Below are 15,690 nucleotides of genomic sequence, written 5' to 3' on the forward strand. Positions count from 1 at the left end.
TATTAACCTAATCATCTGAATCAACTAATTAACTCTAAACACCTGCAAAAGATTCCTGAGGCTTTTAAAAACTCCCAGCCTGGTTTATTACTCAAAACCGCAATCATGGGTAAGACTGCCGACCTGACTGCTGTCCAGAAGGCCATCATTGACACCCTCAAGCAAGAGGGTAAGACACAGAAAGAAATTTCTGAACGAATAGGCTGTTCCCAGAGCGCTGTATCAAGGCACCTCAGTGGGAAGTCTGTGGGAAGGAAAAAGTGTGGCAGAAAACGCTGCACAACGAGAAGAGGTGACCGGACCCTGAGGAAGATTGTGGAGAAGGACCGATTCCAGACCTTGGGGGACCTGCGGAAGCAGTGGACTGAGTCTGGAGTAGAAACATCCAGAGCCACCGTGTACAGGCGTGTGCAGGAAATGGGCTACAGGTGCCGCATTCCCCAGGTCAAGCCACTTTTGAACCAGAAACAGCGGCAGAAGCGCCTGACCTGGGCTACAGAGAAGCAGCACTGGACTGTTGCATGTCATTCGGAAATTAAGGTGCCAGAGTCTGGAGGAAGACTGGGGAGAGGGAAATGCCAAAATGCCTGAAGTCCAGTGTCAAGTACCCACAGTCAGTGATGGTCTGGGGCGCCATGTCAGCTGCTGGTGTTGGTCCACTGTGTTTTATCAAGGGCAGGGTCAATGCAGCCGCTATCAGGAGATTTTGGAGCACTTCATGCTTCCATCTGATGAAAAGCTTTATGGAGATGAAGATGTCATTTTTCAGCACGACCTGGCACCTGCTCACAGTGCCAAAACCACTGGTAACTGGTTTACTGACCATGGTATTACTGGGCTCAATTGGCCTGCCAACTCTCCTGACCTGAACCCCATAGAGAATCTGTGGGATATTGGGAAGAGAAAGTTGAGAGACGCAAGACCCAACACTCTGGATGAGCTTAAGGCCGCTATCGAAGCATCCTGGGCCTCCATAACACCTCAGCAGTGCCACAGGCTGATTGCCTCCATGCCACGCTGCATTGAAGCATCCTGGGCCTCCATAACACCTCAGCAGTGCCACAGGCTGATGGCCTCCATGCCACGCCGCATTGAAGCAGTCATTTCTGCAAAAGGATTCCCGACCAAGTATTGAGTGCAGAACTGAACATAATTATTTGAAGGTTGACTTTTTTTGTATTAAAAACACTTTTCTTTTATTGGTCGGATGAAATATGCTAATTTTTAGAGATAGGAAATTTGGGTTTTCATGAGCTGTATGCCAAAATCATCAATATTAAAACAATAAAAGGCTTGAACTACTTCAGTTGGTGTGTAATGAATCTAAAATAAGCTTGGCTGTGAGCTGAATTATATCATCCCCAGACCGTGTTCACACCATAGTCAGAGCAGTGGTTAGGACCCCTTGCCATGCTGAGAAACCGTGACGTGGTGCATGTGGGCTCCGATATCTCCATGACTGGAACATATTGGCGAAAGTCTCAGCTTTTAATACCTTTACTTATGTCTTGCCAGCATAGTCAGTGTTATATCTGTTTGGTGCATTCCCTCTGTGTGTTCTCTAAAATATATGAAAGTCTAATGTTTATCAGTACATTACAGAAAATAATGAACTTTATCACAATATGCAAATTTTTTGAGAAGGACCTGTATAAGGTCAACCTCTAACTTACTCTAGATTTCTAGGAATATCAGATATTAAAGCATGACTATAAAACACCATACTCACCAGAGAGAATAACCTTGACCCCTATGGTACCAACAAATTTGAAAAACCCCTTGAAAAAATTCTGCAAGTAAATAGACCTGTCCACAGCATGCCTGTATGCCACTGATGTATAGTATATAGAAGTAGAGGGAATCATAATGGGCTACCTAGGTCCCTCAAGCACCAGAGCCCGAGTGCACCCCTTTTCTCAGCACCTCTATACCAATCCAGACATCATATACTGGTTACCAGCTTCTACTGCTTTCTATCCGGGGCACAAAGTCCTGGAAATATATATATTTTTTCTTTTCTTTTCGTCGTTTTCATTTTTTTTTTTTATCTTTTGTATTTGTTACAAATATCGAAGGTGTCATTCAGGAAACATAAGATCAATGGTGGTATTTTATATTCTATGTACAGACCATAAAACATTGCCGTCCCCCGGGGAGTGTTCTCATGCCGGGTCCCTGTTGGAGCGATAATTTATTACACTGTAAATTTTTCCTTTCTCTTTTGATTTTCTGTTAAGGAAACGATTGATAGATCTCTTCTACGTATGAACCTAGAACCAGGTCCAGAGCTTCTTGCTGCTATCAAATGTCACCTATTATGTCACTGTTTAGTAATATGTTAATTAAATATGAAATGGTGCTGGGGGGGGGGGGGTATGTGTCCCCCTATTCTGTCAGATGTCTCTCTTTTGTTCCAAATTTGTGAGAATGAATTGGTTTCTTATCTACAAACATAATGGGCAGATTTATTAATATTATCCTAAATGCAGAAGGCCTAGATGTAGATAAATTTAGCTCTGCCGGTCTGGAAGATGATGAGTTTGGAGCTTTGATAAACACTTTTGTGTCCCTTTGTGCCACCTCTTGGTTAATTCACTTTGGACCAATTTATTGAGGCAAATTAGTGCATTTTATGCTTTTGTTATAACACTTAAAAGGGTTGTCTCAAGTTTTAAAGCTGTCCTCAATGCTGCGGATAGATGGATAAGGGTCTCAACACTGCTGGGGCCCCAAAATAACAGGGTACTGCCACTCCATTCATCTCTATGGGACTTCTGGAAAGAAGGGGACTACAGAGCTTGGCAATGCCCAAAGGTCCCATAGAGATCTATGGAGCGGCAGCATGGCGGGAGACGAAGGACATCCCATTTTCATGAGCAGTGAGGGTCGCAGCAGTCAGACACCACCAACCTGACCCTTATTCCTTATCTGTGTGAATAGGGTTTTACAGGGTCCTACTAGTCCACTGCTAGTGGTTAGTGGTTAAAGCAGGCGTATTCTATAGCAGTTTATGTGATGTGATAGTCTACATTGTTATATAATATTTTGCACTGGTTTATGCAATTTGCATAGAAAATACTGTCTTATTACTTATTTAAGAAATGCATAGCTACTTCTAGAAGGAATGCATTGCTGAAGCACCTAGGCTTGGCCTCTCGCTAGTGCAGTCAGAGTGTGAGGCAATATGATGAACCAAGGCTGTTGAAGGAGCAACCTCCAGTCGTGTCTGTCAACATCAGTCCATTTGGATCCCAAAGAACTCCAGTGAACCCCTGAGAGTGTGCAGTTGTAGAGCAGATTAAGAGCAAGTGCAAGGTTTTCATCTCGAAGGGTAACGCACATCTATGGCTATTAGACTTCACAGCTCTGGTCAGGGTATTTCTGGCTTTCAGCTGCCCTTTCCTTTCAAGTTGGCAGCTTGCATTGCTGCTTTTGGAGTCTGCACCTTGTCTTGTAGGAATTGCAGACGTTGCAGAAAAAATTGGATTCTGAGGGAATTCTGAAGGTAACTCTTGGTTCGGCTAGAACTTGTTGTGCCACGACTTGTGCCTCCATCCTGTGTAGAAGTGTTTTGCATCTACAATTCTAGTTTTGCATCTACAAAGTCATTTAGAACTTCACCATCAAAGACAACCCACCTTCCATCGTCGAGGAGACTTCAACGAGGGTGTGCCCCAAAGGAAACCATATTACTCCTATTATCCTGCACATCCTCTCATTACTGGGCCAGCCCTTAGAGTGCCATGACAACTACTACCACAAACACTACTACCACACCCACCCTCCTTTCCGCACCTCCTGCTGAGTTTCTACTGAATAAGTTTAAGACTTTGAACAACCCCTATAATAAATATGGCTCAATTTTATTAGTAAATCCCATTATATTTAAACAGTTTAAGCCGTAGAAAAAAATGGGACAGACTTATCAAAACTAGTGCAACGGAAAACTGGTAGTTGCCCATAGCAAACAATCAGATTCTGTCACTGCCTGCCCTGTGAGAGATCTGAGAAGATCGAATAGACTTGCAGCATGTGAGTCTATCTGACAGGTCTTTCTGTGTTCCCCTTCTGTTTGTTGTTGTGGGCTGGATCCCACCTCTCCACAGGTTCTGCTCGTTAGCTGTTTAAGTGGCTCTATTTAAGTCCACCCCTTACTGCTGACTTTGCGGTTGATATTTTCCTTCTGGAGTTCTATACAGGTTGCTTGTGGATCCTCTACTTCCCGCTCGTCTCAAGCTAAGTCCTTCTGTTCTCTCCTTTGTGCGTGTGTTGCTGCTAAGTCTCAGGGAGACGCTGGTCCCTTCACGGTGGAAGGTACCGGCTGTCTCATTCCCCGCTCCCTAAGTTAGGGTTTGCTACAGTTTCAGTAGGGCTTTGGTTCCAGTGTATCTGTTCGTTCACCATCAGGACTTGCTCATACTGTCATCAGTCAGGGAGAGGCTCAGGGATTGTTAGGAGGTCACCATTCCCTCCTCCCTAGCTTTGGGGCCTAGTTTGTTTACCTGTTGCGGTTTGTTTACTTGGTGCTCCTTTTATTCCCACTTGCCGTGACAGATTCCTCCTTAAATTTTTCATAGCTCCTCTGATTGTGGCCGACAATAGAGACCGCGACATCTAAGAGGTTTGAGAGAGAAAGACTGTCACCCCCATTGGCCCTTCTGAAACACCCAGACTGCTGATGGGTTATTATGGCAGTGAGCGGTGTAATATTGGCCCCTAGGTCTGTCATACTTGTAAACCTTTTAGGTCCTGCCAGAAGTCAGACCTAACAGGATTCCTGTCAGCATTATATAGATGGGCACAATACATTGCAATACAATTGATTGTAGTTTACTATATGAGTGATCAGAAAATCGCATGGCCTAGTCATTACCTGGGACAAAAAAAAAATGTAAAGAAAAAGAAAATGTATAAATTGCTAAAAAAAAACAAAAACACAAAAAACTTTTTTTCTACTAAAGAAATCAAATAATCAAAGCATACATACAACGTGTAATGCTGTATCTGTAAAGACTTGTAATATTAAACAAATGCATTATTTATAACATACATTGAACACTGTAAAGAAAAAAATAGAAAATAAAATGGCAAAATTGCAGCTTTTTGTCACCTTATGTAAAAAAAAAAAAAAAGTGAAAAATCACATGTACCCTAATACGTTACCAATCCAACTCACCCTGCAAAAACAAACCTTCCTTTAATAGAAAATAGAAATATTAATGCAACGAAAAACAAACTTTTTTTCAAGTGTTTTTTATTGTACAAAAGCCAAGCAATAAAATATAGCGATCTGTAGCTGAAATAATACTGACCTGCGGAGTTGATGTAACATACTATGTATGCCGCTTTAGGCATAATGATTGGACATGGTGAATCTGCACTATTATGAGGACCGATGCAAATGTCTCACAAATAAACATTTTTAAAATGTATCACCAACTTTTTACAAAATGTACTGCTTGTGAAATAGGTAAAGTTAGTATAATGAACAAAAATTCAGATTTGTTTAAAATCTCAGCTCAATCCTGATTGTATGAATGCACGTGCCATGGGTAGCGTTGGAGCAGTTTAAGTACTTACTGCCTCCTCTCCCTGGATACGAGCTCGCCGTCTTAGAGGAAGGAATGACTGTGTGGCTTTTATATGAAGTGTAATGGATTTTTCTTTACACTGGGTATTGAGGACCAGTTAGAATTGTGTACACGGAGTTCTCAATTTAGCGCTCTCCTCCGAGACTTCTGCATTATGGCACTTTAAATTGAGACATTGCATAAAATATTAACTTAAAAACTACAGTTTTTAGCTTGTCGAATGAGAGTGCTTGTGTTCTACTCAACGGGGGGATGATGAAAGTGAGATCCGGCCAACCGTGGGATGGAATCGGCTCGTTCCAATTACACGCCATCCTAATCATAGAGACGTTGACTCGTATATATCAATGTGTCATTTTTATAGCTTTCATTTCAGTCTCTTCTCTATTAATCTTTTATTATTTCACTTTAAATGCTACGATCCTCTTAGGACGTGCTGATTACCTTATGTAATTCCTCCACGCTTAGATCATAGCAGAGCAGAATGCTCCCTGTAGTCGGTCACACTAATCAATCTCGCGGTGCTTCATTTCCATCCCCTTGCCGTTGGGGGGTACCAAACCCCCGTCGTGTCTTGATGTCCTATTATTCAGGGGTTATAAAAAAAAAAGATAGGTTTTCAAATTAGGAGGAAAAATGGGTAAAAATGATTATGCATGGTGAATATGGAATATTAAAAGTTTACGGGGACCAATAAAAATTGTATTTCATCTTTCGCGATTCGATTTCTAGGGAATATGAAAGCAGCAATTACAAGATAAGATGCCTGACAGTGGGAGGTAGAGAGGGATAGATAGTGGATGACATAAGGTGAAAGAAAAAGGTGCAAAGGAGGTTCAGGGGGATGAATTTATTTGACATGGCAAAACACGGTTCTATGCGCACTGGTATCTTCATCAGGTAGATGAAACCAATGGGGTAGTTTTTTGTGACCTGGAGATCTATGGAGGGCTTAAAGATGAAAAGGCTGCAAGAAGGTGAAGGTGGATTAAGAACGGCCAAGGAGCATCAGATTTTTGGGAATAAAGTCTTCCTTCCCAACAGTTGGCTGCTCGTTAAGTGTAGGTGAAGCACTGGATTTACATGTAGCGATCACCTCCACATAAGGACAAGCAGTCGCTATTGTGATCGCTTGTCCTCATACAGCTTCATTTTTTCTGGGCAGCAGATCACTGTTTAGACAGCATGAACCGCTGCCCAGAAACGATCATTTATGTGACTACACTAACGACAATTTCACCCAACGAACGAGCTTTTCACTCATTCATCGGGTGATCGGCTGCACATTTACACAGACAGATTGTTGGGAACGAGCATTCACAGGATCATTTGTTCCTCATAATCTGCCCCATTATCTGGCCGTCTAAATCCATCTTAATTTATCTAACTTTAAAAACTTAGGTAACAAAGGAATGCTATGCTATCAAGGAATCTACTGCAGCCTAAAAAGGCTAGAAATCTGCAAAAAGCTAACCAAGGTGACAGTCCTATACACTACTCGTAGGTTATATCTGTAACGCCCCAGAGCGGCATTACCACCTTTGTCTGGCCCCCACTATCTTCAATTAATGTTGAGCGTGAATATTTGAATTGCAATTTTAATCGCAAATATCGCCACTTCGAGAATTCACGAATATTTAGAATATAGTGCTATATATTCATGAATATTCTAATCGCATATTTATCACAAATTTATTGCGAATATCGGCACTTAGCAACATCCCTAGCAACCAATAGGAAAGTTGCCTATAGGACTAGGAGTAGTGTTGATCGCAAATTTTATCGCAAATTTTCCGATTGCCGATTTTTGCAATTAAGAGAGTAATGACTGGAGATCATGAATTCTCGAATTCGCAAATATATGACAAATATTCGCCCAAATATTCACGAAATATTGCGAATTCGAATATTGCCCCTGCCGCTCATCACTGTCTTCAATGGTGCATCCTGTGAATCTATTTCCATATCCTGCATAATGTGTATGTGTATTTTCTATGAAACTGTTATGTTAAAGTGTAATGTGCCTGGTTCACCAGCAGATGGTGGCAAACATTGGCAGAGTTAGTTTCCCTGGAGAGGAACCTTCTAGTTCCATTCCAGCCCTCTCTAGAGAGGGATGAGTTAGTTCTGTCTAGTTAGTGAAGTCAGTCTAATCTCCCCCTCCTTGGGGAGAGGTTGTGTGTGTAGCTTTCCCCCTGCTTGGGGAAGCAGCAGGCCTTGTCCCTGCCGGACAGGCCCTGCCTGTGATTTCTAAATGGTTGCATGTCCCCTCCTGGGCTTGCATTGCCATAAAACCAAGCTAACTAAGCTTGAAGCCAGGACAAAGTTCCTAGGATTACAGTGAGAGACAGACTACAGACAGCTAAGCTAAGTTCCAGCAGAAGAGGGAAAGGACCTATTTAACCCAGCCGACATAGCAGAGCTGAGAGAGTACAGATATAGCAGAGCTGAGAGTGTTTGCCTGCCAAACATTAAGCTAAAACCTGCTGATGACCAAGATAAAGTTGGAAAATTGTTTTTTGATGCAAGTTTATTCAAGTAAAGCTGTGTTCAACGTTACTACAAGTCTGGACTCCGTTTATTCTACTTCCTTCATCATCCAAGCTACTCATCCCTTTTTGCACTGCTTCGCCCGACCCCATCTGGGATCCAGGATATCCAGGTAGGAGCACCGTGACATGTTCCTGTAACATCTACAGGCACATTGTAGACCCACCTACACCACTCTGGCATTCCTACCCTGGGTATCCACTCCACTATACTAAAAGGGGACTCCATGTCCTTGTTGCATCAATGCAACTGGCGCCACAACTACTTGCTCTGTAAGAGGGATGTATATTGTAAAAACCTCCTAAGGGGCAAGGGATACCCCAGACGTGGTAACCGGGCATTGCATATCTACCTAACATTACTGTGATGTGATGAAAAATGAATTGAGCATTAAAAATATATGAAGAGGTGGGGTTGCAGGTTGCTTTTAAAAGTTTTGAAGGTGATGAGATGACGTAGGTGCTTGGAGCCATAGGGTTAGCGGAAGCTGATGCAAACCCTACGGCTCCAAGCAGCTACGTCATCAACCAGCGACTTGCCATCCAGCTGGTCACGTGGGACGCTGTGAGAACGGGTCGGAAGCCCGCTCCGAAAGTGGAGAGAGAGAGAGTGAGCGCCATAATTTGAAAAGTGGTACAATCACCCCCGTCAAACGGTACCCAAGTACAGAGCTTACCGCAGCAAGGACAATCTTTGAACCTGTCCAGATTATATGTGAGGAGGTATCAGGAGATTAGGTCAGAGATGTATGGAGGGGACAGGTTGTAGATTAGAGAATATATGTAGGGAAGTATCATAAGATTTGGTCAGAGATGTATGGAGAGGACAGGTTATTGACTGGAGATTATGTATGGAGAGGTAGGAGTTGATTAGATCAGAGAAGGAAGACTAGATGGATCATGTGATCTTTTTTTTTGTCAATCTTCTCAGTTTTTATGCATGGAGGCGCTTAACACATTTAGGATATATCAGAAAATTAGGTCAAAGATGTATGAAGGGGACAGGTTGTAGATGATCTTGTATGCCGTGGTTCATATTCGGAACTGGATTTGCTGTGTAATGGGGAAAAATTGGGACTGGAAAATGGGAGCGGGAGGATGGGGAGTAGGGTGCATTAACTGGGCAGTAGAGTTGAGGATGGCTTGAAGGGTGCAAGAGTGTAAGATGGAAGACCATAGAGGAGTATGTTGCACTAGCATAGGAGGGAGATGATGAGAGAATGCACTAACAATGTGTGATTTGAAAGGATTATTGGTTATTCCAACACAGCGGACTGTTGAGACTTGTTAGAATGGGGAAAGTGTGGAGCCACGAACTGTGATTGATAAGTTTGGTGGGAAGAAGTGTGAGATGGGTATAAGATTATGAATTTCAGTTTCTCCATTTTGAATTTTAGATATCAGGAGAAGAAGAAGTATATAATCTAAGCTCATAGATACTCTGGGATTGGATAGTCGGGAGGTAAGATATGAGAAGGAAGTAAATTTGAGTTTTATCAGAATAAATGTGTTGAATAAACAGTGAGTCTAGCAGCAAGAGGCCAATCTGAGCAGGGAAACTTTTTATCCTGTTAAAAGATCAGCAAAGTGACAGTTTATATGCCTGCCCTTAAGGTTAGACCTGTGATGGCTAACCTCCGGCACTCCAGCTGTGGTAAAACTACAACTCCCAAGATGCACACTTGCTTGGCTGTTCTCAGAACTCCATAGAAATGAATGGAGCATACTGGGAGTTGTAGTTTCACCACAACGGGAGTGCCGGAGGTTAGCCATCACTGGGTTAGAGCTACTGGATTTGACAGAATGTTAAGCAGTCATAGAGGAATTAGTGCAGAGCAACTGGCAGAGAATGTAAGTGCGTTTACATTGAGGCTACAGACCTCCCTGTATGTGGTGGTAGCAAATAAACTTCAAGTTCCCCATCATACTAAGAGAACAGAAAACCATCTATTGAGACTGGACTTTACTGCAGAGATACCAATATGGTGAGATAGACAAATTTTACCCCTTGGTCTACTTGGGAAGATTTTGCAAATTACAAGAAAGTGCCTTAGCCCCATCCCCCATACACAGATTTGGGAATCTATATGTGTTATCTGTAAAGACTGTGCTTTGTGTATTCAGTGCCTGTATGAGACATCTATCAACTGCTGCAGTAAAGTACAGTGAACCTGTAAAATGTGGCCTCATCATTGCAAGCACCTGCACCCATTTCATTGCATTCAGAGACACTATCAACACTAAGGGCACCACGAACCACCACCAAGCAGGAGAACCCCAACACCAGGGTGTGCCTGAAGGGAATAAAATGTGCACCCTTTCTATTGTGGCACAGCCCAGGGAGCATCCGAACCAGTGGCGTAGGGATCGCCATAGCAACCATAGCAGTGGCTATGGGGCCCTACGCCACTGGGGGCCTGCCCGGGCCTGTTGATGTGAAGTGAAAACCATTTCAGGTGACTACCTCTTGAAGCTCATCAAGAGAATGCCAAGAGTGTGCAAAGCAGTAATCAAAGCAAAAGGTGGCTACTTTGAAGAACCTAGAATATGACATATTTTCAGTTGACTCTGGAGCCCCGTTGTTTCTTCAGCCGCTATATCGGTCGACGGTATTAACAGTATTAACTCCCAATGCCTTAACTGTATATACCTATATAAGTAGGTGGTAGGGTAAGATAGGGTCTACTCGGACAGCTCACCGCCCTTTTACACCCGTTTGGGCCCAGAGACAGACATAGATAATTTTGTGGTTTTTTTTATCCGCTAAACCTCCTGGTGGTGGTAATAGTATACTATAACTGGACTGAGGCAGGCTATTTTGTCTGCCACCCTATACCCTATACCACCCCACCAATAAAGTCATGCGGCCCAGAAGTTAGTGGGTTATACAAATAAATTAATGCACGAGGTATGACCTCCGGGTAAGTCCACAGGCTTCAGCCAGGCAAAGCAGCAGTTAGTGGGTTATCCTGGTTAGAGGTGCTTAGTGAAGATAATGGCGCCCGTGGGCAAAAGTACTCTCACCAGTCTTCAGTCAGCCGACCAGGGGGAGTACACTACCATCGAGAAGAGGTGGGGGGTCCCGGAGTACGGCAGCTTCAGCCTACATACTGGTGCGGGGGACCATCACTCATTCAGGAGGTGGCCCGGTTCATCTGGATGGCCCGAGCACTTTTGCGGACTGGACCGCTTCCGCTGTGTATTCTGTCCACTCATCCAGGAGGGGGCCCGGTTCATCTGGATGGCCCGAGCACTTCTGCGGACCTGGACCGCTTCCACTGTGTGCTCCGTCTCCCGGTCAGCTCCCGATCCTATGCTGCGAAAAAGAAACCAATCTCCCCTGGTCCCATAATCTGCGCTCGGATGCCGTCAGTTCACATGGCCAGTGGCAACCCGGCTAGTTGGAGACCACTACCGCCGGAGCATGAGAAGGCGGGGAGGCAGTAGGGCGGCGGGGAGATAGGAGGATGGAGCCCACACGGACGCCTACGTAGCTGCGCCGCTACGTCATGCCGCTATGCTGCTGATAGAATATCTTTAGTTAAGATGATGATTCTCCCTCAGTTACTCTATCTCTTTAGGAATTCTCCAGTTTGGATCCCGGATAGGTATTTTAAGGTGATTGAAAGAATTATTAATGATCTACTCTGGGGCAGGAAATGGGTTAGACTTAAATTAGAGCATTGGTATAAGCCCCTGGAGAGTGGAGGAGTCAACCTCCCCTGTTTCAAGGGATATTTTTTATCTGCACAGTTGTGTTTTCTCCGTGAATGGAAAGAAAGCCCACTTTGCAGGGACTTAGTTAACAGATCTCCATATGATAATTTTTTTTTACTCTTCTGGAGTCTGGTCAATTGACCAACTCCGATAGGGAATTTAGATTAGCCAGGAATCTTTTTGTGAAGTCATGGCAGGCTATTAGACTATGGTGTGGAGTGAAAGGCTCCTTTATGGTATAATCAGCATTGCAAAACTTTAGATGCACTTGCTAAGGAACAATACTGGCAAAAAAGTAATATTATATATTTGACACAGGTAGTAAGTAATGGAGATAGTATTTCTTTTGTAGAATTATCACAGAGAGAAAAAGCACAGAAATGATTATGGTTTCGATACCTACAGTTAAGATTGGCACTTTTGAGTATACAGGAAAAAAATAGGCTTCAACTACAAACTTTAACACAATTTAATGAGAGGATAGGGAATTTGGACCAGAAGATGAAGATCTCTCACCTTTATAAAAATGTATTAATACCTCGATTTGGAGTTGCTTCCTCTCCTGGTCAGAGGACTTGGAAAAATGAGTGTCCAATGGTTTATTTGGATGACCAGGAGAAGGTAACTCTGAACTTAAAATTGGTCTCACATAATTTTAATCATGTGGTGGTTCAGTTTAATATTCTACATAGACTTTATGTTACACCTCTCTGGCTTAATAGATGTGGGATTAGGAAAGACTCTAATTGTCCCAGGTGCGATGTCCCTGAAGCGGACTATCTGCACATGTTTTGGTCCTGTGCAGAGTTGAAACATTATTGGGGAGTTATTAATAAATACATTGAGGGGAAACTGAAGGTGCGGATCCCTTTTTCCGCTGAATGTTGGGTACTGGGTGAGTTGGCCAAGGTGAGCTAGTCAGCAACATAAAAAATATCTGTTATTCAAGATAGCACGCTCTTGGTTTTCACGAAAGAGTCCTACTATGAATACATGGTTAAATCTGGTGAACACTACTAAGAGATATGAATATATTCTGTACAAGCAGAGAAACACGGAGAAAAAATGGATTGGAATTTGGGGAGACTGGAATTCATAGAACTTCCGGTCCTCACTTGTCACCATTCTCCTCGGTCTTAGAACCGAGGAGTGGTGGTGAAGTAAGACGCATCGCATGGGGAGGAGGGGGGGGGGGTTAAAGAAAAATATGATGATAAATGTTAGTAATGATATTTTTATACAACGTGTATTGTTGGATGACTAATAAAATGTTCTAGAATTAAAAAAAATATATATGTAACTAAAACTTCATTGAGATTGAAGACCAAGCCTATTTTTCTTGCCCCCATTTAAATTTGGAGAGTGAAAAGCAAACTTTCAAAGTTGTCTCACATCATCAATTTCAACTTTTGTTGGCACAGTTTATGCCAAAAAATAACATCCACTGCTTAGCAATTTGGGCCATGGTGTGTTGGCTTATACTTAAAGGAATATGCTTTTGATCTGCTCCTCGCTGTTAGGAACTGCAGAAAATCTAAGATATGTTTGCACCCCACAGCTGGGAGGAATTCCTATTTGAGGAATGGTGTCAAGAGAAACAGATGGATGTATTGAAGAGGACGTAGAGATCTGACAGGATCTACTCCAGCCCCTTAGAGCACTGCTGGAACCTGCCGTGTAAGACTGTAAACCTCTATCTTGTGTGAAGTGTTCTGCAACCTGCTGCCAAGTAAAGAAAACCGTGAGTTACTCATTCAGCTGCATCTCGGTCTCCTGCCTATCAGGTCACATACTAACACCAAGGATACCCCACCTTCCACCAGTCAGGAGACTCTACACAAGGTGTGCCCTCGGGGAACTAATACTCTCATCATCCCAAGTGTGACCTCCTCGTCCCTGTACCAGCCCTAGCAGTGAACGAAGTTAGGCGGAAAGAGAAGACGATGTGAAGACGATGATTACCACCTACATCCTGTTCACTACAACTCCCATCCTCTCCACTGTCCTCCTGGCATCATCTTAGTGCATCATCTCAGCCAATCACTGGCCTTGTCGCTGTATGGTACAAGACCACTGAGACCAGTGATTTGTTGCACTGGCTGTTGCAGCGTTCGCCGCCGCCAGGGGTACCTTTAAGAGGGAAAAAGTTACTTGTTTTGTCGTGATGCCAGTTGCAGTGAAGCAACAAGGGCACAGAGCCCCTTTTAGTGATGTAGTAGAGGGTACCCAGGTGTAGGAATGCCAGAGTGGTGTAGGGTAGCCTAAATGTTCCTTAACGGTGTTGCATGCACGTGTCATGGTGCTCCTACCTGGATACACTGGAACACCAGGCATTGGCTCTGATGCAGAAAAGGGATAGTTGAAGAAGGGGATGATGAAATAAATTGAGTCCAGACCTTGTGATGAAGTTTATAACAGCTTTACTTTTCCTTAAACACTTCTCCAAACGGTTTACAGGCTTTGTCTTGGTTTCTAGCAGGCTCTGGCATTAACAGTGGCAGGCAAACTCCTCTCTGCTACGTCTGTTGCTCTCTGGCTCTGCTGTACTGTCAGGATAGCTATGCAAATTAGCTTTAGCTACAGGCTGTAACTTTGCTCTGTAATCTGGTCTGTCTATAACTTTGTCCAGGGAACACATTACTCCTGGTCTCTGAGGCTTGAAGCTGTGGCCTCCTTATCCAGCAGAGCTGAAGGTGCTCTATCTGGCCTGGCAAGGCACAACCAACAGGGTCGTGTGCCTGCTTCCTTCCCCTAGCAGGGGGTACTCTCCACTGACCTCTAACTAACTAAACTCCTCCTTAGAGGGAGAGAAGAGAATGGAAAGAAGGTTCCATCCTCTGCAAATGTAGCTCTGCCAAACATAACAGTTACATGGAAAGAGATATGCACAGTGTGACGGTCCTGCAATACATACACAGAATGACATGAGGTTAACCATAGGAGACAGTAGCAAGGTGCAAAGGTGGTAACGGCACTCTGGGGCATTACACTGTTGCCTGAAGAAAAAAGAACAGAGCAGTATTGATGGATCAGGAAGGAAAGGGAGGGTCTTTTCCAGGCTCCTGACACGTAAAGGCTATGGGGGTACTTTTTTTTTATTTTTATGATTGCATTTTTAAAATTTTTGCTACAATCGATTTTTCGAATGGTCTTCACTAAACATCTGCAGCCGTTTCTAAAAGTTGGAAATCAGTCCGTTTGCAAGCAGTGACTTTGGTTTATTTGAATCCTGTCATCTGATGGCTCATGTGTAGTTCTTATCTCTGATCTCCTAACCTCATAAACACCTATTTAAAGGGGTATTCTAATCTGAGACAATGGGGGCTTATTGTTGTCCCCATTGTCTGATAGGTGCAGGTCCCACTTATATCGAGTGTGGAGCTGGGAAAGTGGTGGCTGGAGGACCCTGGGTTTACTCAGGTCTGGCCACCACCAAGCGCTCTCCCCATAGAAATGAATGGGAGCGCACCGCACTTGCGCGGCCACCAGTCCCATTTATTTCTATGGGGCCGACAGAAATAGCCGAGTCATCCCCCTGATGGGAATACCCCTTTAAGCCATATTATCAGTTTGAAAATAATTGAGCTACCGGTATATAGAGTGTTTATGGGGTCAGGGAATAAAACACAAGAGCTACACATGAGCCGTCAGATGACGGAATTCAAAGAAAACACGAAGTAACAGTTTGCACAAAGCTGAACATTTTTAATAAATAACCAAAATGAGCAAAATGCAATCATAAAAAAATAAAAATTATCCTAAAGGTGTACATGGATTTAAGTAAAAAATAAAATAAAAACTTTACAACCCTTTAATATACAGGTCAATTTCTA

Source organism: Bufo gargarizans, chromosome 3 (assembly GCF_014858855.1).
Source record: "Bufo gargarizans isolate SCDJY-AF-19 chromosome 3, ASM1485885v1, whole genome shotgun sequence".
In the NCBI taxonomy this organism is placed as follows: domain Eukaryota; kingdom Metazoa; phylum Chordata; class Amphibia; order Anura; family Bufonidae; genus Bufo; species Bufo gargarizans.